General features: G+C 43.1%; 1 protein-coding gene across 12 annotated transcripts in view; it reads right to left on the bottom strand.

Annotated features, from left to right (window-relative positions):
- The window catches only part of LOC138497200 (poly(rC)-binding protein 3-like), a 3,473,032-nt gene that overhangs the window by 2,821,772 nt on the left and 623,689 nt on the right, over positions 1–27,571 (bottom strand). For all 12 annotated transcript variants that reach the window (XM_069620521.1, XM_069620517.1, XM_069620516.1 and 9 more), the window contains exon 3: positions 16,390–16,466. The gene's annotated coding sequence lies outside the window, so the exon portion shown is untranslated. The remainder of the gene's footprint in view (positions 1–16,389; positions 16,467–27,571) is intronic.

Here is a 27,571-nt window from a genome sequence, read left to right on the forward strand (position 1 = left end):
TGCTGTAATCTCTTTCACAAAAGAACTAATTGGATGGCAACCCACATCTGAAAGCAGCAGGAAAGATGCTGTAGTGGATAAACTGGTTTGATAAGGGAATTATATATCTTCTAGTGGAAAGCCTGTGTACATAGGCTAATGTGCATAAAAGATGACATTTTCAGAGTCTAACTATACTATGTGGTGTATTTTAACATCATTTATGTTACTAGACTCGTGTTTAAAAGATCTTGCTCCTCTCACAGAATAAGTTGAAAGTTCAACATAGTACATATGGCCAATTGTTTTATCTGCTCCTTATTGTCTTGTATTGCACTTACAGGTTTTGGACTCAAATATATAATGTTGAGTGATGTCAGAGTAATACAATTCACATGCAGCAGGATTTGAAGTAGAAATGAGAACATAAAATAAATTAAATTGACGTCAAATAAAGTTTAAAACGTACATGAAGAATATTATTGATATAACAGTACACACCAAGAAATATTACAATGTATAATTACATAACACATACGTACATTAAAAAAGTAATTTATTTTGTCAGAGAAATAGTGGTTAATAAAAATGAATTTCTGTTTCTATGGTTTTTTAATTGTATATATTTTCTTAGTGTATGCAACTTGAAGTATGCTGTTAGAGTGGTTTTGCTGCCTTGGGCCTTTTCTGCAGCTATTTGTATGTTATCATTGTTGAAATACACATTTTGTTCGCCTGGAAGATGAACTTGAAGTCTTATTGTTGTATGCATAAGGCAACAGCTCCCTCTAGTGGTAATAACATGAAATACACATTTTATTTACCTGGAAGATTAACTTGCAGTCTTATTGTTATATACGTAAGGCAACAGCTCCCTCTAGCAGTGATAACAGGAGAAGCAGACAGGGCAACTTTGGACAAACAAACATCTGGCCTTTTATTATATAGTATGATATGATATGTCTAGAGTAGACTTGGAGAAAAGGAAGGATGATTCTGTTTTACCAGTTGGAACAAGACTTAAGAAGATGGTGAAATAGAAGCATTTTAAGTTCTAGCGCTGAAATTAGTAGTCACGTTAGGGATAGGCTTTTCAGACAACAAAAACCAAACGATTTCAGTTAAGCATTGTATATGTCACACGCCATGATCGCAAACGCAAAAATCAGCTTCTTATTTGGCACCTTGAAATCAAATGATGCATTATCCCAATGGCGTGCTCTCAAATAAAATGCCAGTGTTCAGGTACTTATGTATTTATTTTTTCCAATACAATTTTCCTTGAATGGAAACACGCAGTGTGGACAGGATGCAAACAATTTAAGGAATAGACAAAAATAAAAATTAGGAATAAAAAGACAGGAAATATTCACACATTACAATATAAATAATGCAGGTAACATGAACGCAATGCATAATCATTAAATATGTTATTAATGAAGATACAAGCAACAACGTTAAGCCTAAAGTGGACAAACACCATTTATTTTAAATCTGTTTCCTACTAGTAGTCTCTCTAATTCTGTTGTGATGATAGGCATTGCAAGCATCTCAAATGCTTCATTGTTGTAGTTGGTAATGCCGCGGGGCAACAGTAAGAAGCCAGAGCAAAGTAAGGGAATTAATGTGAGTCGGGGGCATTACCTCACTGGTAATGCCCCCTCTGAGAGGGTTGTTTTGTTATTAATAGTGTATTTTTCTCCAGTCGATAAACAGTGTGTTAACCATTTCTCAACTTAAGAAAAAAATACAAAAAATATTGCCACCATCAATCGGGGCAACGGTAAATACAGATAGACCCTGCTCCCTCTCTATGGTAGCCATTCAGTAGTCATAGATCTGACAGTAACACTACTGTTACCGGCGGCAGCGAGGAAGAAGGAAACACAAGGTATTTGTATTTGTATTTAGTTTATTTATATTGCGCGCCTGGCCCGGAGGCATCTGGGCGCATTTCTTGAAAGGTATATAAGTTACAGATGGAGTCAGCAGTTACATAGTACAATACACATGGTAATAGCAGAAGGGGAGATGTGGAGGGCCTAAATATGTGTCATCAAAATTGTTCGGGAGGGAAGGGTGACTCGCGCTCAAGTTGATTAAGAAAATAAAAGAGCCATTCGGCATCAACATTAGATTATTCCAGAAAAAACAGTTCTTCAAAGAGGTTTGATGTTTATTCTCAATATTGGACGGCCTAAATATGTGGAAAAGGGGTGTGGAGGGATTGGGATGTGGGAGTGCAGGGACAGCACTTACCCAGTTCCTGTTGTAGGAAAGATGGTGGCCTCCCGCTCTGAGGAGACTCGGAACGGGATCTATACCGTGTGGTAAAGACCCCAAATTAAGACTCCTCATTGGCTAGGAGTCTGCCACAACCCCCTCGCTGGGTACTAATAACCATTCAAACATACTCAGAAAATAATCATAAGGTTAAAATAACATGAAATCTGGAGTTCATGAAATGGCGCCACTGGTCAGCAAAAACACAAATTGCATACAAACAATCAGTGCTACACAGTGAATAAAAACCTTCATTCAGCACATATAATAAATACCATAAACATGTAGAGAAACACAGAATGGGATCAGAAATCAAGCACTGGGCATACATTTAAATTCATAATGCAGCGCCACAGTGCAGACAATCTACAAAACGTCCAGCAGACAATAAGGCGGGGCTGGGGGGGCCCAGACTAAGGAGCTTGTATCTGCCAAACCAATCACCTTTCAAATAGCTGTAAGAGCAAAAGCAGTCCCCACATCAGGAAGGAAGAGAAGCGTTAGGAAAGCTTGTCTCTATTGGTGTTAGCCAGACCCAGAGAGACACTTTGAAAGAAAACATTTGAGTATATCATTGTAGAGCGGGCAAAAAAGTACTAAATGTTCAGGTGATTTCCACTCACCGTAGAAACAAAACCCATCTCTGTTTTTCTCCCCGGTCCACTTACAAGATAATGAGGCTCATTACGAGTTGGCTGGTATTCTGGTGGTAAATATGCCAAAATACTGCCAAACATTACCGACAGTTGGTATGGCGGAATTACCACTCGATTACAGGTGGCGGTGGTAGAGTTAATCCTGATTTTTTGAGAGTCCATTAGACTCTATGGGGCATTTTTGGTGGAATTACCGCTGGTGGAATTGCTGCTGCGGTTATTCCCCTGATTTTGCCGATTTTTGGCAGAAAGTGGGAGGGTTTACCTCCAGCTGATGCTGGAGGTAAATCCCCCACTCCGGCGCCATACTCATAGTAAGGCTGAGCGGGAAAAGTAGCGGTAATTCAGTTACTGACAATGTGTTCCCCTGCGCCGCCATTCTCTTAATGAGCCCCTATAATGACTTGAGATGGAATCCTGACTTGAGATGGAATCCATTGAACCCGGCCCTGGTCAGTAAAAAATAATGATAAGGGTTAGGAACCATAGCCAAATAGTCAGCTTCCCCCCACCCCCATTACTGAAAGCAGAAGGTGACGCCTTACTGGGGCCTTACACAAGTTAAACCCTCTCTCATAGATCCCTGTTTAGTTTATTATTTGATAATGTGCTCCAAACCCAGGGGTAGCCGAGCGCTGTATTTTCTCAAATCTCTCTTTAATGAGCCAAATGGCAATATTAGCAATGTTCTCTGGGTTCCTGAGACAATCACCTAGCCCCAAGGTAGTGAAGGTCTTTTTGATGTAAGCAAGCCATTCAATGTTCTGATAGTTTCCCAGTGCAAAGACATTCCTTAGTCTTGTTAATGACTCCTCTTCATTTGTCCACACTGCCGCCAAAACAGAATTGGCTGCAAAGAAAGAAAATACGTCAGGTAGTCCATAGCCTGCTCTAAGTGCAGGATCCCAATAGCTCAATGGGCAGAGCATGTGTTTCCCAACAGCAAGGTCCTTAGCTCGAGCCACCTCACAGACATGAGAGAGTGACAATATGTTGGCACTTGCCCGATCCAAATATTCACAAGGCCTAGTAGGACAGTTTTTCTGTATTTTGCATCCTCCATTGTCTTGCTGTTTCCCTTGTTCCCTTCACTTTGCCCTGTGGGCACTTTGAGACACACTTTTCTTGATGTATCTCATTACAAATGCCCAATAAATAAATAAATATGTTAAGATGTTGAAATGGGTACCCCTCAGAGGTGTGCACGAAGAGAATTTCAATATGCAGAGAATTCATGTTACCACAGGCCCAACGTTTGCTGCCTTATGCCCCTGCTGCCAAAGCTTCCCCCTGTACACCCCAAAAATGTGTTCTACTGAATATTGCCCCATATATTTTGCAAATTTAAAAAGAACTCCAATAGCTTGGTTCGTCCTAGACCTTTCCAAGTCAGTCTAGAGTTAACCCAGATCCCCAAGTAACAGAAATCTGTGCATTCCAGTAAACGGAGACCATTCAACAATGAGGAAGTAGTGCTGTGTGGCAAGGCAGATGATGGAACTATTCACAACATTAGCTGTGAGGCCATGACTTGACATGTAATTGCATAGATATTGACAAGCGCCTGTAAGGATCTGGGGGAGCGCACAAGCAGCGTTGTGTTGTTCGCATAATTTAGGACCAGGAACATTTTGCTCTGACAATAAGGGACATCCACTTTAGACTCCAATAGAGTCGAGACAAGGGAGTTTGTCTAAAGATTGAAAAGCAGGGAAGCGAGAATGCACCCCTGCCCACTCCCTTCCCAACTCCAATAGAGTCGCTCAGTTCATCACCTGCCCCATAGCGAACATTGACACAGGGTCTTCAGAATACCCATCCCATCTAGAGTCACCCAAAGGAGTATCCTGTCCACATGATCAAAGGCCGATCTAAGGTCCAATAAAGTCACCTAGACAGGAGAACCCCAAAGAAATGGAACTCGTACCAAGAATCTGGTAGAGGTTTAGGCACTGATGAATTATGCCCACACCTGCTTCAAATGGTAACTGGGTATCCGATAATAAACCTTGATCACTCACCCAATCCTCCAGTCTTATTAATAGGGCCCTGTAAAGAGCTTGCGCATTCCGTCCAAAAGCGTAACTGGACGATAAGATGAAGGGAGTGCTTTGCTGCCCTTTTCGTGTGTAGACGCAATTATGCCTGTTTTCCAGCTAGTGGAAATCTTCCCTGTACGGATGATAGCATTAAAGGCCTCAGTCAAAAAAGGAGCCCATAGCTCAATGTTGGCATGAAAAAGATCATTAGGGATGCCATCATACCCAGGTACTTTACCCGGTTTCTGTCTAACAATAACCCATATAAGTTCAGACACACCAAAAAGGGGTAGTGTCATCACTCCGAGAAACGCAAATCTCAGCTGTCTCCACAGTATTGTCATTAAAACTATGAAGGGAGGAACCATGCTTTAGCCAATCTGTTTCGGAGACATGTATTTCTGAGATATATTGGTTTTCCAGGTCCAAACTATTAGTGTTTCTAGCAACAATTTTCAAAAAGGATCTAGAGCCTTTTGCCGCAGCAGATAGGGCCTCCCAGTGAGAACTGACAATCTCAGCCCACCTCGTAGCATGTTTGACTATACAATCCCTCCGCCTCATCCTAATATTGGATACAATTGGAAAAAGAGCTTTAAGGGAAGCTAGGAGTAGCCCCCCTCTTGGCCTTACTGGTAGCTGATATTAAGGAGGGAGTTTGATCATAGCTGCCCTCTTTGTATAATTCTTAGATATAAAAATGGGCCTGCAGTTGGCTAGAAATAAGCCAAAGGCATTATTCATATCATTCTGGGAGGACAAAGGGTTGAGGCAGGTCTGAATAGGTCCTCTATTCAACACAACCACCTTATCTAAAAGGTCAGAATCTCTTCCTGCTCTCCAGCAGAGTACACAACCTTGGGGTCCCTTCACCAGGGGCTGGGCCTAGACCTATCCAGTACCGGTCGATTCCTGCCACCCCTATTGCCAAGCGAATGTCAGCGGAAAATCATCGCTCTTGCACCAAACAAGTATGTCAAAGCCCTTTATATAACCCCACCACTTCATGGGGGTCAGGATGAAGTCAATAATGCTACAGGATCTGCCGTTGTTAAAAGTAAAATTCCCAGTAGTCTCTGATATCCACCTTTTACCAGTCTCCACCAAAATATCCCACAACATAAACACACTGCTCGAGGTGGAGGAATCCTGCAGGCGAGGTTTAGGAATTGAGAAAACTGCCTCCTCATTAGAGTCGTAGGGAACATCCTGTCCTGACCCCAGGAGTAAGATAGAGTCCCCACCCACTAGCACAGGGGAAATCCAGCCCTGTCGGTCTCGATTCTTGTGAAATGCATATTTGTAGGGATTTAAGGAGGCTGACCATCCCCTTGCCCAAATGATTACATGTACACAGGGAAGGAATGGGGCCAGATCAAGATGGAGCGGCGCTCATGCAAAAATGGTCTTGCCAATGCATCGTTCCATGGAGAGCCGAGGGCCAACCCCACCCCCAAGTTGAGGAAGCACTCTTCCCTTGACTGCTACGTTTGGAGTCTGCCGCCGAATCTTAATGTTGTGCATTTGGAATCTCAATGGAAGCAGCGATATACAAAAAACTGCATCTGCAAGTCGAGCTTTGATAGCCCAAACTCAAGCAATGTAACGGTCCAAACCTCTAGATATGGCTCATGCTTTGCACAGAGTTTACTGTTATAGTCATTATTCTGACATAGGAACTGAGTACCATTCTCAATGTTCATTGGATGCTCAGATGCAATGCACGTTTGAATTACTATTACAAACATGTCTGAAAAATTGGTAGTCCTTCTTATGCTCTAAAATTCACTTTGTTTTATTGCAAAGCAGCCAGCATAGTATATTTAGGTCACCCACATTATTCAACACCTAGCTCCGCCCTTCAGTATCGCCCACACCACTTACAATCTGCATCCCTTCACGCGAGCACGACCGGGGAGAGGGGGAGGGAGCTCCCCCATTAAAAGTCCATTTCCAGCACTGCATCAACACATATAGATGGGCCCAATAAGCATTGAGCAAAAGACTACGCGAACGTCCTTAAGATTGTTTCAACCAAACATGAATCATTCCAAATGTCATACAATCAGTGTTCAATACCATTCTTGTCATTATACTCAAGTCAAAAAAGTATTTTTAGAGAGCACCTGAAAGTTGAAAGCAGCCTTATCCAGTCTCTTTTCCTTCTCGGGCAGGACACGGGACATAGGGCCTACATGAAATGTACGGGCGACCATTTAGATACACGAGGCATGACTGGGGCTGGGATGGGTATAAAACGTGCTCATCGCGTGCGTCGCTTATGTTCTTCACCTGAAACCAAACCTTAGAAACACTGGTTCCCCTGCTGTTGATGTGCCCACAGCTAGCAGGTGGTATAAAAGTGTACCTTGACAAATGTGATAGGTTGAAACAGGGCAATCACATAGAGGGTCCTGGGTAAAGTAATCAATGGAAAAATCATCTTTCGCAATTGTGGAATTCTGGAAATACACTGTACTCAAAATGACAGCTCCAGTGACGTGCAATATATTGTTAACCTTTAAAGAAATGAACGCTGGTTAAGATGGTATTAATGAAGCGTAATTTTCATTGCAGGTTTATCGTCTGTATGTATAAAAGGTTTCATTGTGTAAACAAAATTATAGAATTAAAAAATTAAACAATACCCAGTGGCGTGTCCAGACTCTTTAGACTGGGGTAGCCCAAGTGGGGCACTGACCTATGCATCATGAAGAACGAACGTGTACACACGCAGACACACACACAAACACACACACACACACACCTGAATAGCATGAATTTACTATTTGTCTGCACTACCCATATCTACTTTAATTATTAACATTAGTGTCTTACATTCCAGTGTTTAAAGTTTAATGTTCATAGTTTTCTATAATGGGGTGACACCTGAGGTGGGCAATCAGATGCCAGGGGTAGCACGTGCCACCCCAGGCCACTGCCTAGACACACCTATGACAATACCACAGTCTCTGCTCCTCATCACATACTGTAAGCAAGCATCCAATAAACAGGTGATTAATGCTGTGTCTGTTCAACCCTTTCATATTTCTTTAACAGAAATTAAAACACTGACAAGGGCAAGTTGCATTTCTTGCCATATGATTTAATGCTGGTGATGCCAACTCCGCCATCACGGTGCTACATCTGAGCTATGCGTCCACCCGGTCGCAAAAGCAAAATGTGACTTTCATCTCTGAATATGTTACACCAGTGAAACCCAAGGTGCTACTATCTGCAGCATACTGATAGTCAGAAGGCGAGGTGCACTGAGTGTGAACGTTGGGCGACACTATCTACTATAGCTGGCAAGATCATTCAGCCGGGTAAGCCCGTTCTTCTCACCACTTCGTGCAACCAGTAGTCACAGGTTCAAATCCAAGCAAGCTCATGAAACCCAGCCTTGGTGAAGTAGGCAATGATAGCCCCTATCATTGCAGACACAGGAGTATTACACGGTGAAGCGCTACATAAAAAAGGTAATCTTAATGGCAACAGTTGGAAGCATGAGTATAATGGGACGTGAGGCCAAGGTGGCATCGCATCTACTGGCTAGAGTGGAATTGCATTGTTGCTTCCCCACTTGGTTGACTTTGTGGAAGAAGCAGTGATTCTTTTTTCAAATATGTCAAAGGAAGGATATTCCTGCCTCATAGTTTTCAGCATCTTTTGAAGAGCTTGGTTTCTCGGTTATGTCCACGGGACCAACTCCCAAGTCGGATCCTGGTCTGGGTTACCACACACAACACCATACCTAAAACACATACAAGTGGATTGGTCGGATCATGGACTACTGCACTTTCATCTAGCCCTGCCTCTTCCTGTTCCCATCTACCAGCAATGACCTCACATCTATCTCATGCAGGAATAAAAAAGAACTAACCGTGCGCAACCTTCGGCCTGGTCTAATAGAGCGAAAGGATGAAGCGAAGGTAAGACACAGTAGACACTCTAGCTAACTCATGTTAGGATCATCTTTCTGAAATCACAAGTTAGTTAGACCCGATCATGACCAAAGAGGTCAAAACCCAAGCATTAAGGATCAAGTAGTTTACAAGTGCCCTCCTTAAGCAAAGAAATATGATTTGTAACCTAAAGCATACCTGAAGAAACAGTCCCAATGGTTTTAACAACCTCATCTTGAGAGGGGGGAGACAGAAATACAAAAAAGCTATAAATAAGGATAGAAGCAAATCCTGGAAACCAACTCAATCCCTGCTCTCCACAATGCCCCACTTTACATGCCCCCTCGCGTCTCCCACCCCCTGCATAGGTGTAACTCACTCTAATAACGTTGTCATGATAAAACAGTTGGCATCAGGATCCAGATCTCTCAACAAGCTCAGGCCATAACTTGCAATGCACCGTCTCATGACACTAAAGCCTGTCAATGTCCCCCTCAGCTTCTGCTCCTGGCCTCACTCAGTCTTTCGACTTCCAACCATTCTCATGGGATGCTATTAAAGCCATTATTTAGGGAGTCCATGCCCATCTTTGTTTTTTCAAATGTTTGTCGATTTACTTGCTCCCATTTTACCCACATTTGTTAATTCCTCCTTTTGGCGACAGAGTGATCCCAGAACATCTCAGACAGGTGTGGGTCACACCTTTACTTAAGTAAATAAATATGGATCTGGAGGTCTGCGCCAAATACCGGCAAATATCCAGCTCCATTTTCTCTTAAAAGTGTTGGGCGAAGACACGACTCTGCAACTGCAATTTGTTTTAGAATGTACTTTTCTACTTGGGGACTGACACAGCCACAAAGATGCACTGAACTTGCATTATTGTTCATAAGAGACACTCCGATAATGGACCAGAGTTCTCTTGGCCTCTTGATGCCATTCGACCTCTATGCTGCATTCAATGCCCAGGATCACGCCATCCTGCTCCAGGGCTTCCAGCATGCAATTCACACTTCTGAGAACGCAGAATCCAGCTTGCATTCTCCTTGAACTGTAGAAGCAATCTAATCAGACTAGGCAACACCAAATCAGATCCTGTTACTGTCAAGTTGGGCGTGCTGCAGTGGGGCATGCATTTCTCCTATTTTATAGTACCTTTATGTAAAATCATTGCATGACATTCTGGTAGAGTCTGGAGTTGTATTTCAGAACTATGCAGATGACACGCAAATTGTTTTCAAACTGCACGGCAGTGATAACCATAAATATAACAAAATACAACATATTTCTTATGCATAGTCTGAGAAATGCGACCATCCGCATGGTCGGCGTGTTCTCGCCTGGGGTTTTTGAAATGTTTAATTAAATGGAATGATGGTAGACCAACCTCAGGAAAATCTGGGGGGATAATACACACACACATTTTCCTATGCTCACTCCCTGACAAACGCATAGACCTGTGTACTCTGGGTGGACCCAGCCTACAGGAACAGTTCGGCCTGTCATATTTAGTTGGAATGTGACAGCTATGAGTGCACCATGTCTTCTCCAGGAAGCAGGAGGGCCAACCAAACCCCTGCTATGGCCAGCCTGATTAACTAACAAAGGCTCCTTGGATCTGCCCTGCTCTTTTGTTAGGCATGTGCTGTTGTCAGCAATTAACATACTAACAATGTGTACTTCAAACAGGCCCACATGGGGCCTGGCTGCGGAGGTTGACAAAGGAGATAGGAAAACCAACAACCTTTCATATGTAACTGTGTTAACCTGAAGTCAGTTCATGCCCTCAGTATCAATGACAGTGAACAGTCATGTCTGGGGCTGGTGTTTACAGAAGGCCACCCCAGCAGGTGAACTAGGTAAGAGAATGTGGTTTCCAGCAACCAGAGAGTCTGGTCTCACCAAAGCTTCAAGGGAGACCTGCCGCTTTCTAATCAGGAACCACAGAGCAATCCATTAACCAGAGAGACTCTTAGATCAACAACCGACAGGAAGATGGATGGGCCTTAGTATCACAAGTTTTCACCCCTTTGCCTTTCCTGTCACAAAGCACTATGGTAGTTACCTCGTGCATACAGGAGATTGTTGGTAAGGACCCCAGGATTGATTCATTAAGTTAGTATTAGCCAACACCAATCACTGTGGCCCACTTGACTTTAAAAGAGGGTTAAGTGCATCTTTTGGCAGATCATCTGACATCTTCACCAAAGGTAACAAAGAAGAACTCAACCTTGAGCCCTGGCTGCAGGTACAGCCTGCCTTACATCTTCCACCAGTAAAGGAAAGCCTAAACATCTCCCAGGTAACAGAGGGATATCCAAAACTCAGAAGACAATCATACAGAACTGGTACCCAACCAGTACACAATGTGCCCTGCTAGGCTCTGCAACAAGCTTCCAAGGTACGAAATGCCAGAAGGTTTCTGAACCTACAACCAAGGACAAGGCAGCTGCCTACAACACACTCCACAGCTGTGGGCCATCCATCTTAAAGGACTAAACAAGCCCATTGAAGAATCTGGGAGAAGTGCCTTGACAAGCGTCTACTGCTGTCTGCCTTACCGGTAATGTTCGAGCCAGTCGAGTTCCTTGAGCTGCAACCGACTGCAACGCTGAACGTTCTCAAGCCACAATCGCTTAAAGATAACTGAGGGGTCTCAACCAGTGGTACAGATCCACCGATCAGCACTGAGGTAATGATTCCTGACCCTGAGCCGCCGTTTAGACCAGCCTGGATCATTCATCCAGCTTCACACGCCAAATCCTCTTGCACCTGATACCTGCAGCTGACTCCCCTCTTTAACTTAAAAAGAAGCCTGCAAAGCACCCTGGAGCTGACTCTACCGTGTTGAGCAACAAGAACATCTACAGTAGTGTAAAGGGGGTAACCCCCTCCACCTCAAACTGATTGTGTAGGAGATAGACCCCACACCCTCAAACCAAATGTAGGTAACTTGTCAAGTTGATTAATGACTCTTATACTGTGACATTCAGAAATATATTCCCTTTCAGAAAAGCGCTTTAAAGGTGATCTATTTTGTGAGGTCAGAATGTCATGCACAGTAGAGAATATGTCAAGTAGTACATGTTTATCATAAATTATCAAACAATCCATATTTTAAACTGAGCAGCTACCAAGTTCTGAGTAAAAATAGGTTGGTGAGGAATTTTGTAATTTGGGCGCCCATGTTTGATAAGACAAGTCAGGCATCTCTAAAATGGATGTTTGGGCATACAAAATAGTCGATTTTTGCTAATCATGATGATGTCAGTGGCTAATTTTTTTCATATAAGTTCATGGAGAGTCTTCTGGTGTAGAATGAGCTAGGTAAAACCTGGTTTAGATTAGTTCTGAGTGGCAGCTAAGGCAACAACCAGGGATTGTAAAAGGGGTTGTCTCTAAGTACTAAGGCCAATCAGGATGTTTTATATTGATCATTGCATTACCTCACTTTTTAAAAGAGTATAAAAGGAGCTGAAATGTGAGGGAAGTTGGGAGTTGCAGAGTTATATTTGGTGTACTGTATGCTGTGTCCTGGTCTGCTGAAAAGAATAAACTGATGTCTTTTGAAATCCAGCCTCAGTGTCCTGATGTGCTTCAGAGAGCCTTTCCTGACACAGGAGTGCCAAGGCCCAGTGAGAGGGTGTTGGGACCTTCTCTTCAGCACAAGGTACATTGTGGTCCTATCCCACTGGTCCTTCCCAGAAGGCCCCTAGAGACATATTAAGGCCATTGCTCCCTTTGTACAAAAGCCAATTAACCCAGAGCCGTCATTTCACCAGAAATGCCTGGGGTAGTGGAAGTAACATCACATTGTGGAATCATAAAAAATACAATATTACGGCTGTTACACCGAGTAAAGGAAAATACACCAACACGGGCTTATAAAGATTCCCAGAATCTTTATTACAAAACTGAACAGTATTCAACAAAGTACACAAATAGCTATTTGGCTGTCAATACATCACAGAGACCACCAGCAGGTCCAATATGAGCAGTGAGGGAATTTCCTAGCTGGGCATCAGCGTTTTTATACAATTTGTAAAATGATGTCCAGCCCCCTTACAGGTTAATCATGCACTGGGCTAGGGTCGCGGCAGGTTCGCTTTCCTAATTTACATATCTTGCGCATGCGGTTTACCTTTCAATACATTTACTAACACACTCCATTATTCTTCAATTTAACATTTACACTCTTTATATATTGTTTTAATACAGACCAAACAATGTTTTGCATGTTATATTTGGATAGCATTACTGTTCCTGTATACTTGTAGTTTAATATTGGCATTTCAAGTAATCCCCTGCTCCGAGGTCAACAAAGGACAAGGTCTACATGACCCTAACATGTAGCCTGAAGGCAGGTTAGACATTAACTTCCCTACAGAGGTTGGAGAGGTTAAGGTAAGAACAAGGACACACGAGACGGCCATTTTTAGATTACAGGGTGACTTTGTATAAAACCCCAAAATGGCGGTTTCTAACCTAAAATGGAGGCTTGATTCAAGATGGCAGCTTACATCAATTTCTAAGGTCAAGACCTTGCCGCATAGAGTTATTCGCATACAATTTTCAAGCAACTTGGCTTAGGCCAATATACATACAAATCGTTTGTAGTCAGAGGCATAATTTAATATCCGGTTTGACAACATGACCCTTGACCTCTGATGACATCACAAGAAGTGATGTAATTTGACCCCTCCCTGAAGTGATATTGCGGGAAGCGATGGAACATGACCTTTCACCCATTGACAAAACAGGAAGTGGCATCGCATAGCATTGTACACTACTAAAAATATAGTCACGAAATCACTATAATGTGATGTACATTTTATACAAGAATGGATCGCCATATGTATCGTTAAGATAAGTGTGTATAGGCCCATATTACCAAATGACTGTGAATGCAAGCAGACATCCAAGGCCAAATGATAATGATGTGTTATTATATAGCACTTATGCTTAAGCGCTTTATATAGAAAAAATATACACCTAATATCACTCAACCTGTGTTGGAACTCATTTATCGACCTCAGAAGGATGAAAGGCTGAGTTGAGGCGTTTAAGAACAGACTAAATCAGTGACTCACCCGCTAAATTGTGCCTGAAATAAATATTTAATGAGTCTAGCATTTATTGTATAGACTTCCAGAAAGACACATTATTTGGTATTGCTAGTCTTTCTTATTTAGGGTCAGTGCTGAAAGCGTTAGACTTGTGGCGCTCCTGTTCTTATTTTATTTCTTTTTTTTAAGGGGCCTGAACAGGAAAGCCAGCCATTCCAGAAGTAAAGAGCCACATGGTGCATGTCACAGTCCAGGAGCTTGCATTACAAAAAACTACAAAAAACAGAAAAATGTTTCATTATTTTTTTTTTATAGAGGTCGCAACAGAGATCACAGAGGTCGCAAGGGAGACCTCAGGGGTCGCAGTTGCGACCTCTGGCTACCCCTAAATGATGTCCCTTAATTAACCTTAAACTGTTGTAATTATTAACCATATCGACTACTCTCCTGTCAGTATCTAGTGATGTGGCAGGATTGTTGTGATATGCCATGTTATGCTATGCTATGTTCTGCTCTGCAATGCTATGCAATGCTAACATATGCCACATTAGGCCCTCTATCATACATTTAGGCATCAGATCCTCAAGACCCCGTAACATGGCAAAGTAACAAATCAGACCTTCTCTTCCACTTGTTATCTTGCTCTCTACAAGTACAGCATCCACACCATATATGGTAGAGAACAGTAAGATGTCTTTGAATACTGCTTATGCATATTACAACACAATATACCCGCACGGCTTTGTCACAAGTAAGATGCTGACAGTTTTCTGCAAATTTCATGCCAAGTAACACCTCCATTGTGAAATGCTATAATGTATTAGTGATTGCTTATGATATGCTATATAACCTTTGCTATAAGGGAGGCCCCTTCAGAGAGCTCCGCAAGCCACCTGCATGCCCCTTGTCCTTCTGTATTTTCCTGCTGCTCTACTGATAATCTCCCTGTATGCTGTTTATTTTCTATCTAATATAATAAGCTTGGTTTACCCTCAGTCTGGTGTCTCATCTCGTCTCCATATTGCTGCAAGCTGAGGCTTATGCGGAGGTGACCCTTGGGAAGGGGCCAACCTTGGTTACCACAGAATGGTGCAGTTGTCTTGGGCCTAACTGAACTATATAAGGTCCTCACATACCAGAGGTCGCTTTTATAAGCATGGCACACCTGTTGCCAAATTCGGCTTTGTGATTGGGAGGTGGGCCACAGGGAATCTCTGGCTCAGTGCATGCCGTGAACCTATTCCCCTCTGCATTATCGGTAAATACAACCTTCCTTCCACTTATTTTTGTCACTTTGTTTACTTGGCATTGCACTATATTTTGAATAAAACTTTAAACCTTGACACTGTCTTTCCTCTGCATTCCATTACAGGGTGGGTTGTAGAACTGTCTGTTGTAGCATAAATAAAGTAGATATTTGTGATACAGCCTTGACTGGACAGTCCTTTTTATCTTTGGGTAATAATTGTATTTTCACTGTGTTGCAACTAACCAACGATCCACGACATTTGGGAGATAAGCCTGTCGTTCCATCCACGTTACCAAAATTGGACAAGAAGTTTTATAATTTGCTTGTTATTCTGATCTGTTCAGATCCCTTCTGGTGTACTAGAGGTGTGGGGCTCATTGATGGTTTAGAAAATGAAATTTATCCCTGGGCCACTGGTACCCCGGAAGTTTATTTGTGAAACATACAATCCTGATTATCTCGTAACAGGCTGGTGCTAAACCAAGACAAGAACAAGACTTTACTCATATTCTAACGCACTAAAATCCTACCTTGAGCTTATTTTGGTGGTACATGTGATTAAACCCCAAAAGGTTGTGAAGATACTTGGGATAATTCAAATCTGCCCTTACCATCTCACGCTACTCAAAAGAACAGTAGCTGATTTGTTGGAATCCCATTGTGCAAAGGTTGTTCGAGCTAGTTTAAGCTCAAGGCTAGATGGCTGCAATGCCCTCTATGAAGGTTCAACAGAAGTCACGTTACACTGAGTACCACTTCTACAAACCTGCATCCGCTGGAATTCTCGCAAATTTACCAAAGAGGGCTCATTAAAGGCCAAGATTCCTCAAAAACTCTTAACTATTGCTCACAGAGCGTTATATGGCAAAGCTCTGCTGTATGCGAGCCACGTGTCTCGCTTTCACTGAACAGGAGCGTTTGGCCGCTCGGGCACTATATGTGCAGCTAAACTTGCCACTCGAAGTGTGCCATATAGAAGATGACTTAGTATTTAGGAAACGTGTCAAAAACCTGCTATCCATCTGAACCTTTTGCTCATCTATCTAACTGCTGGCACGCGCACAGAGTTACTCTTGATGTTGCAGCGCCTCCACCCCGTCCCCCATAAGGATTAATGGGGGTAGCGGGAATAACAGGAATTCATCGAAGTGACGCAGCAGTCCATGCATAATAGAAACGGATGCTCTAGAAGCCATTTTACATTGTACTTACAAATCGGGGTCCAGCCCTCGGCCAGCAGGTACAGAGTTCCAGCACAGGAATCTGGTGGTACAACTCACTGCATGCGCCTGAAAAGAGAATTAATAAGATGTCAGAAAGCAGTGAACTTTGACATGGAAACAGACTGAAATTAGACGCAAAAACAGTACTAGTGGAAGCCCATAAACTCTCCTGCGCCCAAAGCAACACACAACAATTCTGTGTTTTAGGGTCACATTTTATTATTTTGAAACTGTAACTTCTCAGAGCAAATTAAAATAAAACATAACACGATTGGGTGATTCGCAAATTGCATGTGAACACTAAAAGAGTTACATTCAGGAAACCCACAAGGCAACCATCAGTTGTATGAGGCTGATGGGAGTCCAGTTTATACCCCCTAGCCCTCCCCATCCCATTTCCCCCATATGTTCTCACTTTTCCCCGGGCGGCCCTGTGTAACCTGATGGCAACCTTAGTATTAAGCCGCCATTGAGTTATTAGTAGGCAATGACAGGCCCAGTATTTGCAATGGACGAGAACCAGGAAACCAGAAAGGGTTGTTACTAGAGGGCAGGGTGGTCCTGATGTGGGGCAACGTTCACCAATGTCAATCCTGCCCTGCAGCATCTACATTATCCTGCAGGCTGTCTTGTGTGACAGACAGGCCCTACACAGCTCAAATGTCATTGAAGATCTGAGGCAAGGCTCGATGATCGTCCCAAAAGTGACCCGCGATTATTACAGTGCACCTTTTTGGGGGTGAACCAATTGCTACACACACACTCCAGTACCCCAGTGTTCAATTAACACATAACCGAGAGTGCCCCATTGCCTTCATGCCCCCAACCCTCCAAGGCGAATTCCAGCGCAAGAGGGCTGGAAACAGAACTATGTTTTACATGCAGCGCTGCTCTGCACGGATTGCCAGGCCTTGTAGGGAAATGGGCCATAGTATGGGGCCTCGTGGGGGGCGGGTTGGGGACAGAAGAGTGTCCTCGTTTTTAGTGCCCCAAGTTCTGTTCTCAGGGTGACATTGGACCCTCTTGGATGACTCTACAGAAATGTTAGTGAAAGTCACAAGAACCAAAGAGAGCCACACTTTCTATGACTCACACGTTCACGTGGGGGTGAAACTGACTATGTCAACAGGGTTGAAGGAGGTTTTTCCTGATTAAATGGAGAATTTGCACAGTTTACTATAAATAACTCTCATTTGCGATATTAACGGTTTCAATTTATCAGCTTTAACAACTAAAAGCAGGCACGAGGATTCTGGGCTCCTATTCTAAATTTAAAATGTGATAACATTTACATCACAAATAGAATACCTGAATCATGGCTTACTTCAATAATTGTGCCACTTTTTAGAAAAGGGGAGTGCAGCAGAGCCATTGCCCTACTTGATGGTTCTGCAAAAGAATTCTCCATTCTGATCTTGAATTACCTTGAAGTCCACACAAAGAAATTCAACATGCTGTGCCGATTTCAAGTTGGGTTTAGGAGAGAGATGGGGACAGCTTTGAATGCTACAGTTTTGGCACATATCCTTGCCAAGAGCAAGATACGTGATACAGGCCCGATCTATATGGCATCTCTTGATCTAACCACGGCATTCGACTGCGTAATCCGCAACCTACTGTGGAAAAAGATGCTACAAGCAGGAATTTGTGTGTATCTGGCACTCTGCTTTCCAAACTCCACAAGAACACAACCTACATGGTTAGAGTGCATAAACAAGGGGATTTAACGCTGCCAATTTCTACCTCGGTCGGAATTAAACAAGGCTGTAATTTAGCCTCCCTACTGTTTAATCTATATCTATATGACATCGATAATTTGTGGTTGCAGCATGAGACGTACCCGGTTAGACTCAGTAGTTTACACATTCATTGGTTAGCAATCGCTGACGACATTTTCTTGTTCGATAGAACTCCATTCGGCTTACAGAAAAAATTGGAGATTTTTGCACAGTATGCTGTAGACAATAATTTCTCCTGTAACGTAACGAAATCCCAAATTCTTTTTTTTAACAACCTAAAGAGGAAAATCTGCTCGTACAAATGGACCATAGATGGATTCCCCATTGAGCGTGTGCACTCTGTGAAATATTTGGAGTATGATCTACGGAATACAGTATCTACTACGATGTGGAAAAAGTCCCTCCCTGATAAATCGAAACCGTTAATATCTCAAATGAGAGTTATTTATAGTAAACTAAGCAAATTCTCCATGATTCTGCTTTTTGAGTTTTATACTTTAAAAGTAGAGGCGGTCCTTTTGTATGGACCAGATTTGTGTCTAGTAAATATTGATTGTATACTCAATTCACTACAAGGCAAAATTTGGAAACAAACTCTTAGGCTTTTCAACTCTCTTCCGAACCTGATGATGCTCCACGAACTAGGATTGATATCATTATCAGCAAGATACAAATGGAGGCTACTTAACAACTTTGCTTTACCTCCTCGGCACTCCATATATGAAAATATAACTACAATCAGCACTGACGGCAATGTTCAATCCACAGCGACACATTATGCTAACATGAACAAACTACTTAAAGATACAGATACAAGTGCTGACGGCCTGTGCCTATAACCGGGACATTTGAAATTAAAGATACAGATACAGGTGCTGACGGCCTGTGCCCACAACCAGGACATGTGAAACTAAAGATACAGATACAGGTGCTGACGGCCTGTGCCCACAACCAGGACATGTGAAACTAAAGATACAGCTACAGGTGCTGACGGCCTGTGCCCACAACCAGGACATGTGAAACTAAAGATACAGATACAGGTGCTGACGGCCTGTGCCCACAACCAGGACATGTGAAACTAAAGATACAGATACAGGTGCTGACGGCCTGTGCCCACAACCAGGACATGTGAAACTAAAGATACAGATACAGGTGCTGACGGCCTGTGCCCACAACCAGGACATGTGAAACTAAAGATACCGATACAGGTGCTGACGGCCTGTGCCCACAACCAGGACATGTGAAACTAAAGATACAGATACAGGTGCTGACGGCCTGTGCCTACAACCAGGACATGTGAAACTAAAGATACAGATACAGGTGCTGACGGCCTGTGCCCACAACCAGGACATGTGAAACTAAAGATACAGATACAGGTGCTGACGGCCTGTGCCCACAACCAGGACATGTGAAACTAAAGATACAGATACAGGTGCTGACGGCCTGTGCCCACAACCAGGACATGTGAAACTAAAGATACAGATACAGGTGCTGACGGCCTGTGCCCACAACCAGGACATGTGAAACTAAAGATACAGATACAGGTGCTGACGGCCTGTGCCCACAACCAGGACATGTGAAACTAAAGATACAGATACAGGTGCTGACGGCCTGTGCCTACAACCAGGACATGCAAAACTAAAGTTGTTTGAATTTGACTGGACAGTAGAAAGTTTTGGGAAATACAGCCAGTATAAAGAACTGGCACGATTTACAACAAAAAGAATGCCATGACAAGGGTAATTAACTCGTTTCCCTTGCGACATAGCATGAGACTCATATCTCTGATTTACATTAAACCAATATCGGACAAATGAGCGAATAAAACAATGGCGTTCTGATCACTCTGAAGGGACACTAGGAGCCTGTCGGTTTTGCAAGAATGATTCCCAAACTAAGACGTTGAAACACCTGGTTATTAATTGTGATAATGTTAACACATACATACATTAGCACTTGATAAAAATAACATAGGCCTAACCGAACCACCATGGGAATGGTTATGGGTTAGGTGTATGTGGGGCTTGAGCACAACCCTAATGTTTTCTCTGACTGGATTGTTGACGATCATTAATAATGAGCTTATGCACAAGTTTAATGCATTGCAAGACACAGTACCTGATGATCTCCGACGTGCCCTTTCAGGCTCTAAGTATATAAACCGAGGGTTTACTGAAACGACATTAACAGTGCCACATCATGTAACTCATCGTTCACATGCGGTCTCCCTTGAGTATGCACTGAGTCAATTCATTGAGTCCCATCCTTAATGTTGCACTTGGCGATCTTTTCTCGAAAAATCATGTTCTTATCGTGAATGTTTTTTAGTACTTTTCAAGTAAATCAAGTTTCTACCTTGAATGACAAATGTGAAGTTTGACAAACATTTATTTCATTTGTGTTTTATACTTTAATGAATTGTATCTTAATTTTATATTTAATGTAAATAGTAAATGTCTAGATGTCGACTTTGTTTTTATATATACCAAAACATTTCTTTTAAATACGTTGTAAAAGTTTGTAAACAAACTAAATGCAACTAATAAACAAAAACAAAAACAAAAAAATGTGGAAAAACATGATGCAGGGATCAGATAATAAAACTTTAAACATTTCACAATCAACGAGAAAGTAAAATGCACTCCAGCCACTTCTAGACTTCTATGTTATGTTTAACAACAGTATTTAACAATGAGAAGCTCCCATAGGCGGCACATCCTGCTGAACACCGCACACCATGAAATCCCCTCAGCCTATAATGAGCAGGGACATCATTTCGCCAGAATCCCTGGGGAAGCGGAGGTGACATCACACGACCCTTGACCTCTAATGACATCACAGGAAGTAATGTCATTTGACCCACCCCAAAGTGACATCACAGGAATCGATGGAACACAACCTTTGACCGCTTGACAAAACAGGAAGTGGCATCACATAGCATTGTTTCTAAGTACACTACAAAAAATATGGTTATGATATCACTATAAAGTGATATACATTTATACAAGAATGGATCACCTATGTATCGTTAATGTCAAGCCCATATTACCAAATTTCTGTGAATGCAAGCAGACGTCCAGGGCCAAACGATAATGATATTTTATTATATAGCACTTACGCGCTTCATATAGAACAAATATACATAAAATATTAACCAACCTGTGTTTGTACTCATTTCTGAACCTCAGCAGGGTGAAAGGCTGACCTGACCTTGCTGGGAGTCAAACCTGCAACCTGCAGATCATGCACACATTGCATCAGTGAGCGTTCAACCCACAGAGCTATCTTAACAGCTATACCTATCAGAAAATCAGCCACTCCAGAAACAAAGAGCCAAATGCTGCTGGCCACAGCCCAGGAGCCTCCATTTAATTATTTTTTCAAAGAAAGAAACGTTTTTTCTTTTTCTTTTTAGGGGTAGAAAGGGAGACCACAGGGGTAGCAAGGGAGACCCCTGGGGACCCATACATTACATCCCTGATAGTGAGCATTCCGGGGTGGCTCTCCCCAGTACTAAGCTTCCTGCCAAACCCTGTGCTCAGGGGCGCCCCCAGGTGGTGGCCAAGGGGGGCCATGGCCACCCTTATAAAAATGCTGGCCCCCCCATTGGCCACCCTGCAAAAAAGCAAACAAAATAATACTTTGTTTTCCGCACTGAACTGTGCATGGACAAATAACATGCACAGTTCGGTGCAAAAAGAAATGTCTTTTTTTTTTGCTTTTTTGCCACAGGGTTAGAGTGGCACGTATGATGGTGGCCCCCCCATTACTGACTGATCTCACATGCTCAGTCAGTGAACCCCGAGTGAGGGCCTGAGGTGGAGAAGTAGAAAGGCATCATGTTGGAGAGAGGACACAAAAGATGATGAGAGGGAGGAAGCAAGAGCAAGTGGACTGGGGATTCAGCGACTACAGAGGGCGGGGGGGGAGAGAAAGCACAAGCAGGGAAAGTGACTGCCCCCACTCCATCCAAGTAACGGCTTAAATTAGTTACATTTTCCTTTCGAGTTGGGTCCCTCTATATTCTGAACAAACAAGCAAAAAACTTGCTGAGATTTGAATGTATGATGTCCTTCCAGAACACTCTCTTTCTCTCAGCCCACTACATAGAGATGTATGAACATGAAACCCTTCACTCCACGCTACACATTATTGTTAGTACTGAGTTCACACGAGAATAAGCACTGGAGCTGTGGCAGTGAACGTTTTTGTTGTTGCTCTGGGCGAAAGGCCATTTTGTCATCCCATCCAGACACAGGCCCTTGCATGGCGCAAGCACCACGGCCACGTGGACTATTTCCCTCTCAGGTTTTAAACTATCTTTTTAAAACATAGCAGGAAAGATTATGAAATGACTATAGCAGGAAATATTAAAAGTGAAGACCCCCATGCACCTCTGCCCCCAAACACTCACGCACACGCATTGAGCAGGTCGTCATTGCTTCAGCTGTGCAAACCTTTAGCCCATTGAACAGTGGAGGCACCATTAGTCACAAGCACTGAAAACTGCAATCTACCCTTCCAAACGGGACCATAAAGATTCTTCAGCACGAATACTACAACTCAACATGTAGTGAAGGCCCCTGTACACCTACATATCTACAAAATGTATAGCATAGCTGAATTCATGATACCCTTGGGAAAATAAAAAGATCCCTGGGTGACGGTAGGGAGCATGTGTTACCAGGGTATCTTTAGAATTATTCTTTTACAACGCGCTTTACACCAGAGAGGTATTCTAAGTGCAAGACCAGGATTCAAACCTGTGTTGCTATGTATGTTGTCAAGTTGCCCCTGAGCTATCCACCCGGCCTATGTAAATGATAGCATTGATGTCTCCTATTTGTACCTTTACTCAACAAAGGGCTGCTAAATTGATGCATGAACAGGGAGGCCAGAGTTCTAATGCCAGCTCCACTGAAGCAATTTGTGTGATTCTTGGCAAATCACCTTATATCGCTTGTCCTAAATCCCCTAAATTGGCACAATTGGGAGCATTCAAAATAACTTAAACCCTGTATCAAGCATTACATGAAAACTAAAAAGTACATTTTAATATAGAGTTTTTCCTATCCCCCAAACAATATAGATATGCAGTACCTGTCCATCATGAAGGATAATGGATATTTAATTCTTTAACTGGTTTGGGTAGGGAACCCAAGTGAAAACAGTTCAGAACTGGAACCAAAGAGTGATGCTGAGAGCACTATAAAAACATGTTTATTACCACGCTGCGTCTGCACTGCACGTACTAGGAAAAATGAATGTATGTTTGTTGATTTATTTATAAGCAATAACTGACCCAAACACAGGTTAAGATGTATAAGAGGGATACAGCAATTCAATTCAATTCCATTTAAAAATTGGAACATCTGTACAGTATATCTCAAAATTGGGAATCTGCCCTTCCACCCACAGATGGCTGCAGGAAACAAGCCTTGCTTTCACTGCAGACATGACTGTGCATGCAATGCCTACCCATGACAGCCACTATCCTGCAATGCTTCCCAATAAGTATCTGAATAAGCACACTGTGCATACCTAGATCCTCAGAACATGAGAGGCCACTGTGACACTAAACAAAGCTGAAAGGTGAGAACACTTGAACGGGCACTCATCTTGCAGAAACGCAGACAAGCAGACCGCAGGCCTTAGTAAAATGGCAGCATACGCACCCGGAAATAAACACATCCTGAGCCTGGATGTGCGCATTTCTGCATTGGCTCATGCTTCCAGCCAGGCTGTGTTTATTTCCGAGTTTCCATCCTCGACTAGACTGCATGTAGGTTGTTGTGCGCAAAAGGCTTTTAGGAACAATTGTGCAGGGTCTGGCCAGTGGTTTACGTCTTCGGTTCACCATCGCCAAAGGTAGAGGTTTTATTTTGTTGTTGAATTGAAAATAGTGTTTCTGTAACAACGATATGCATTTTACTTAATACAAACATGAGTACAGTTCTTTCCATTTCAGCAGAGCTGTCATGATGTGGATATCTGTTGGTGTGGTTGCAAGTGCTTGCTTATGGCACCTTATTCTAAAGGCACTTCCATGGTGCCTCCAAGTATCAAAGACTGATGATATTCCTTGAAATGACCATTTCTGTCAAGTCATTTCTATTGGTGCAATCCTTATGCACATTTGGAGGTTTGCATGTATTTTGCCCCAGAGAGCCTGGACAGAGCTCTAATAGATGAGTTCCCTGCATCTGTAATGATTCTGCAATTTTCTTGTTTTTGTTGTGTTAAAATGCCATCTGCCACTAATGTTACCAAAAAAGTAGATTGGGGCAGGTATGGGTGGATTGGGGGTGCGAATGAGACCGTACAGAATTGCGCGCGCTGCATTTGGGGGGAAAGTAGCAGGACTTTTTTAGTGGCTCACACCCCCACTCTTGCAATTGCTGGATACTCCCCTGACCACCACCATAGAATATTCTCTTGCCTCATCCATGTTTATTCGAGCTTTCTGTCCGGGTTGCTTCCTCCCTGAATAATATGATTGTGACACTTTAGCAAACTGTCCTCTCCTGCTATATTTCCAGCACACCCCTTTTATTGCTGAACAACCTGGGTCCGACACCATGTGACCTATGAATTCATACAGGAAACAAGCACATTTGAAGCTTGTTCCCACTAATGGACTTCCTCGAGCACTTGGAGCTTTGTTCTTCTTGGTCACCACTGCTTTTATAGCTTGCGCTGCTGGAAGTGGATCCAAGGTATTCTTAATAAGGCTTACTTACTGCCTCTTTGCCCGAACAGTTCATTAATGTGGTATGTTTGGGTCCATCCGAAAATGTGTTGCCACCCATTTCTAGTAAATGAAACTTGAACAAGTCTTCCCACTCTGTAATGGGTTCTCCCGGTCTGTCCAACAACTTGGCTGGAGGTGTTATTCCCAGATTCGACATTCTTTGTTCCTTTTCTACAACTGTCCCTTTCCACAAAACAGGATAATTCAGCTGTTCTCTTCCACGATCTTTACTCCATGTGGAACATTCTCTGCTAGCTGGGTCTTTAGTGGCTCCACACTTAATTTGTAGACTAAGTACATCTACTTGAGTAGCCACTCAGATTTGGCTGGTCTATTCCTGGTGTGGTAGCAACATGTAACATCTGTATGTTTGCGTTATGTTTAGTGAATTCACGTTGACTAGTTGCACATATGGCATATCATATTTCTTTGCACTTTGGATGGGCTGTGCATGAATACAAGAGGAGAAACTATGTGGATTCCCTATTAGTGGTAGCAAGCGTTGTTATAATTTAGTTTATTTTTTGGTCTATGTGTGTGTGTGGAATGTTTTGCTTGTAGCATAAGGATATTTAGATTTTGGTGTCTCGTGGGCTGTATTTTGGGATTGTGCGCATGCTTGAATGTTGTACTGGTATTAGTCAATGCTCATCAGATACATTAATTAGTTAACTGTTAAATAATACATGGAACTATATCAATGTGCAATTCGTTCTCTCATATACACATAGTTTTCAACTGGACTATATACTACATAACCATAAGAGATTTCCTGAAATTCAGTTATGTGTTTGTTTTGGTGTGCCACCCCAAGATTTCATGTGGCCTCATCAGGCCACCCCTATGAAAAATGGCTGGGGGCGCCACTGCCTGTGCTGTGTAACCACCTTTTGACATCCATTCCCAACTTCACATCCTTCACATTCGTTCGCCTCAATACAACCTCCGCCCCCACCTCTGTGGCGACATATAACAAATGCATTCTTCATGTGTATGTTGTGTGCTGCCCTGTGCCCTTGATTGATCTTTCCTTTGAGAAATAGGTTGATTGCCTCCGCATGCGCAGAAGGCTGGATGCTGGTGCTCCAAATCTCAGCTATCAGAGACTTCTGAAGGACTCAGGGAGAGGGGCTTCTCATCACGCTGCTTCTGCTCGCTCAGCACTGGCATGGAGTGGAACCCCAGGAGCCTGCAGGAGCAGAATGCAGACATTTGTAGGAAAGGGAAGTGCTTTTGTTTAAAGACAATGGGCCTGATTACAAGTTTGGTGATGCGGGTAAAAAGTGGGGGTAATTCCTTTACTGTCACGTTTCCCACACAGCCAAACTAAATGTTTGCAGGTGCGGTGGCCTGATTTCCCTCCAGCCGAGTGCTGGAGGTAACTCAGGCCACCACTGGCAACAAATAGCCGGTATTACCAGTGCCGGTAATACTGGCAATACGCCATGGAGTCCATGGAATGGGGATGTACGTACCGATGCGGACACCTGTAATATGCTGGTAATTCTGGCATATCAGGTGCTGGTAACCAAAGGTCCATTTGCCGGTATCCCGCTGGAATTACTGGCAGGATACCGGAAAACTGAAAACTTCTAATGCGGGCCAATGTGTGTTTGTGTGTGTGTGTGTGTTTGCACACGTGTGAGAGTGGCACTGGTGCAAACAGGACATAGATAGTCAACTGAGAGCTTAACAGAGCAATAACGGACACATTAGGGCAGCACTTGGCACTGATATGTAAATCGTGGCAGAAGTCTTCATTGGTGGTCAAACAGGCACGGCAACTCCGGACTCTGCACTGAGGAGGAAATGGGGATGATCTGGGCAATGTGGTGCAAAGGGGGTCAGAACTGGGTATGTGCTGAGGGGCAAATTGGGGGAGAACTGGCACCAAGGGAAAAATCGTTGGAGAAATTGACAAACTGGTGTGCAACTAAGCAAAAAAGGGGCACGTTGCGTCCACACCTAAATAGGGACAAACTTCAGAAGAGCATAGTACAGATGGGCCAATAGGGACATCACTTGGAACAATGGTGGGCACATTGGGGGAGAACTGGGCCCTGAGGGGCACTTGCAGGAAGAAGGAGGGCAGTGAGAGAGAAACTGGGCAGAATTGGGCCAACAAGCAGCAGGAAACTGTGGTCTACAGGGGCAATGTGGCATACGTTGTTGAGACAAGCCTCGTGGATTTCTGTACGCTCAACCAGCATGAAAGGGTAGAAGCACTAGCATCTAGTTTTGAGACATAAGCAGGGATTTCCATTAGGCACAAGCAACAGGGAAATCCGTTTTACAGAAGCAAACTGTGTATAAAGTTCAATCAGGCCTCATGATGTTTTTGGGGGCAAGACGCATAAAAGGGTGTCTTAAGCAGACAGGCCTCACAATTGTCTTAGGGCACTAGATGCATGCACATGTTTTGGGCAGGAGTGCAGAGGCATATCATGTGACAGCATGTGATCAAAAACGCCATATACAGATTCTACCTGAGCATACGGTGTGAATGCCTTGTATTATGAAGGCAAACACTGCCATAAGAAATGGGTATCAGGCTATATTGAGTCAGAAAGACATATGATGAGATTACTTGGCTATGCCAGGGAAACACCTAGGAGGTGATGCTTGGACGTGGGCAAATGATAATAACAATTGGTTTATACTGAGCACCTTATTCAGCGCAT

Source organism: Ambystoma mexicanum, chromosome 5q, assembly GCF_040938575.1.
Source record: "Ambystoma mexicanum isolate Mex_15411 chromosome 5q, UKY_AmexF1_1, whole genome shotgun sequence".
Lineage (NCBI taxonomy): Eukaryota > Metazoa > Chordata > Amphibia > Caudata > Ambystomatidae > Ambystoma > Ambystoma mexicanum.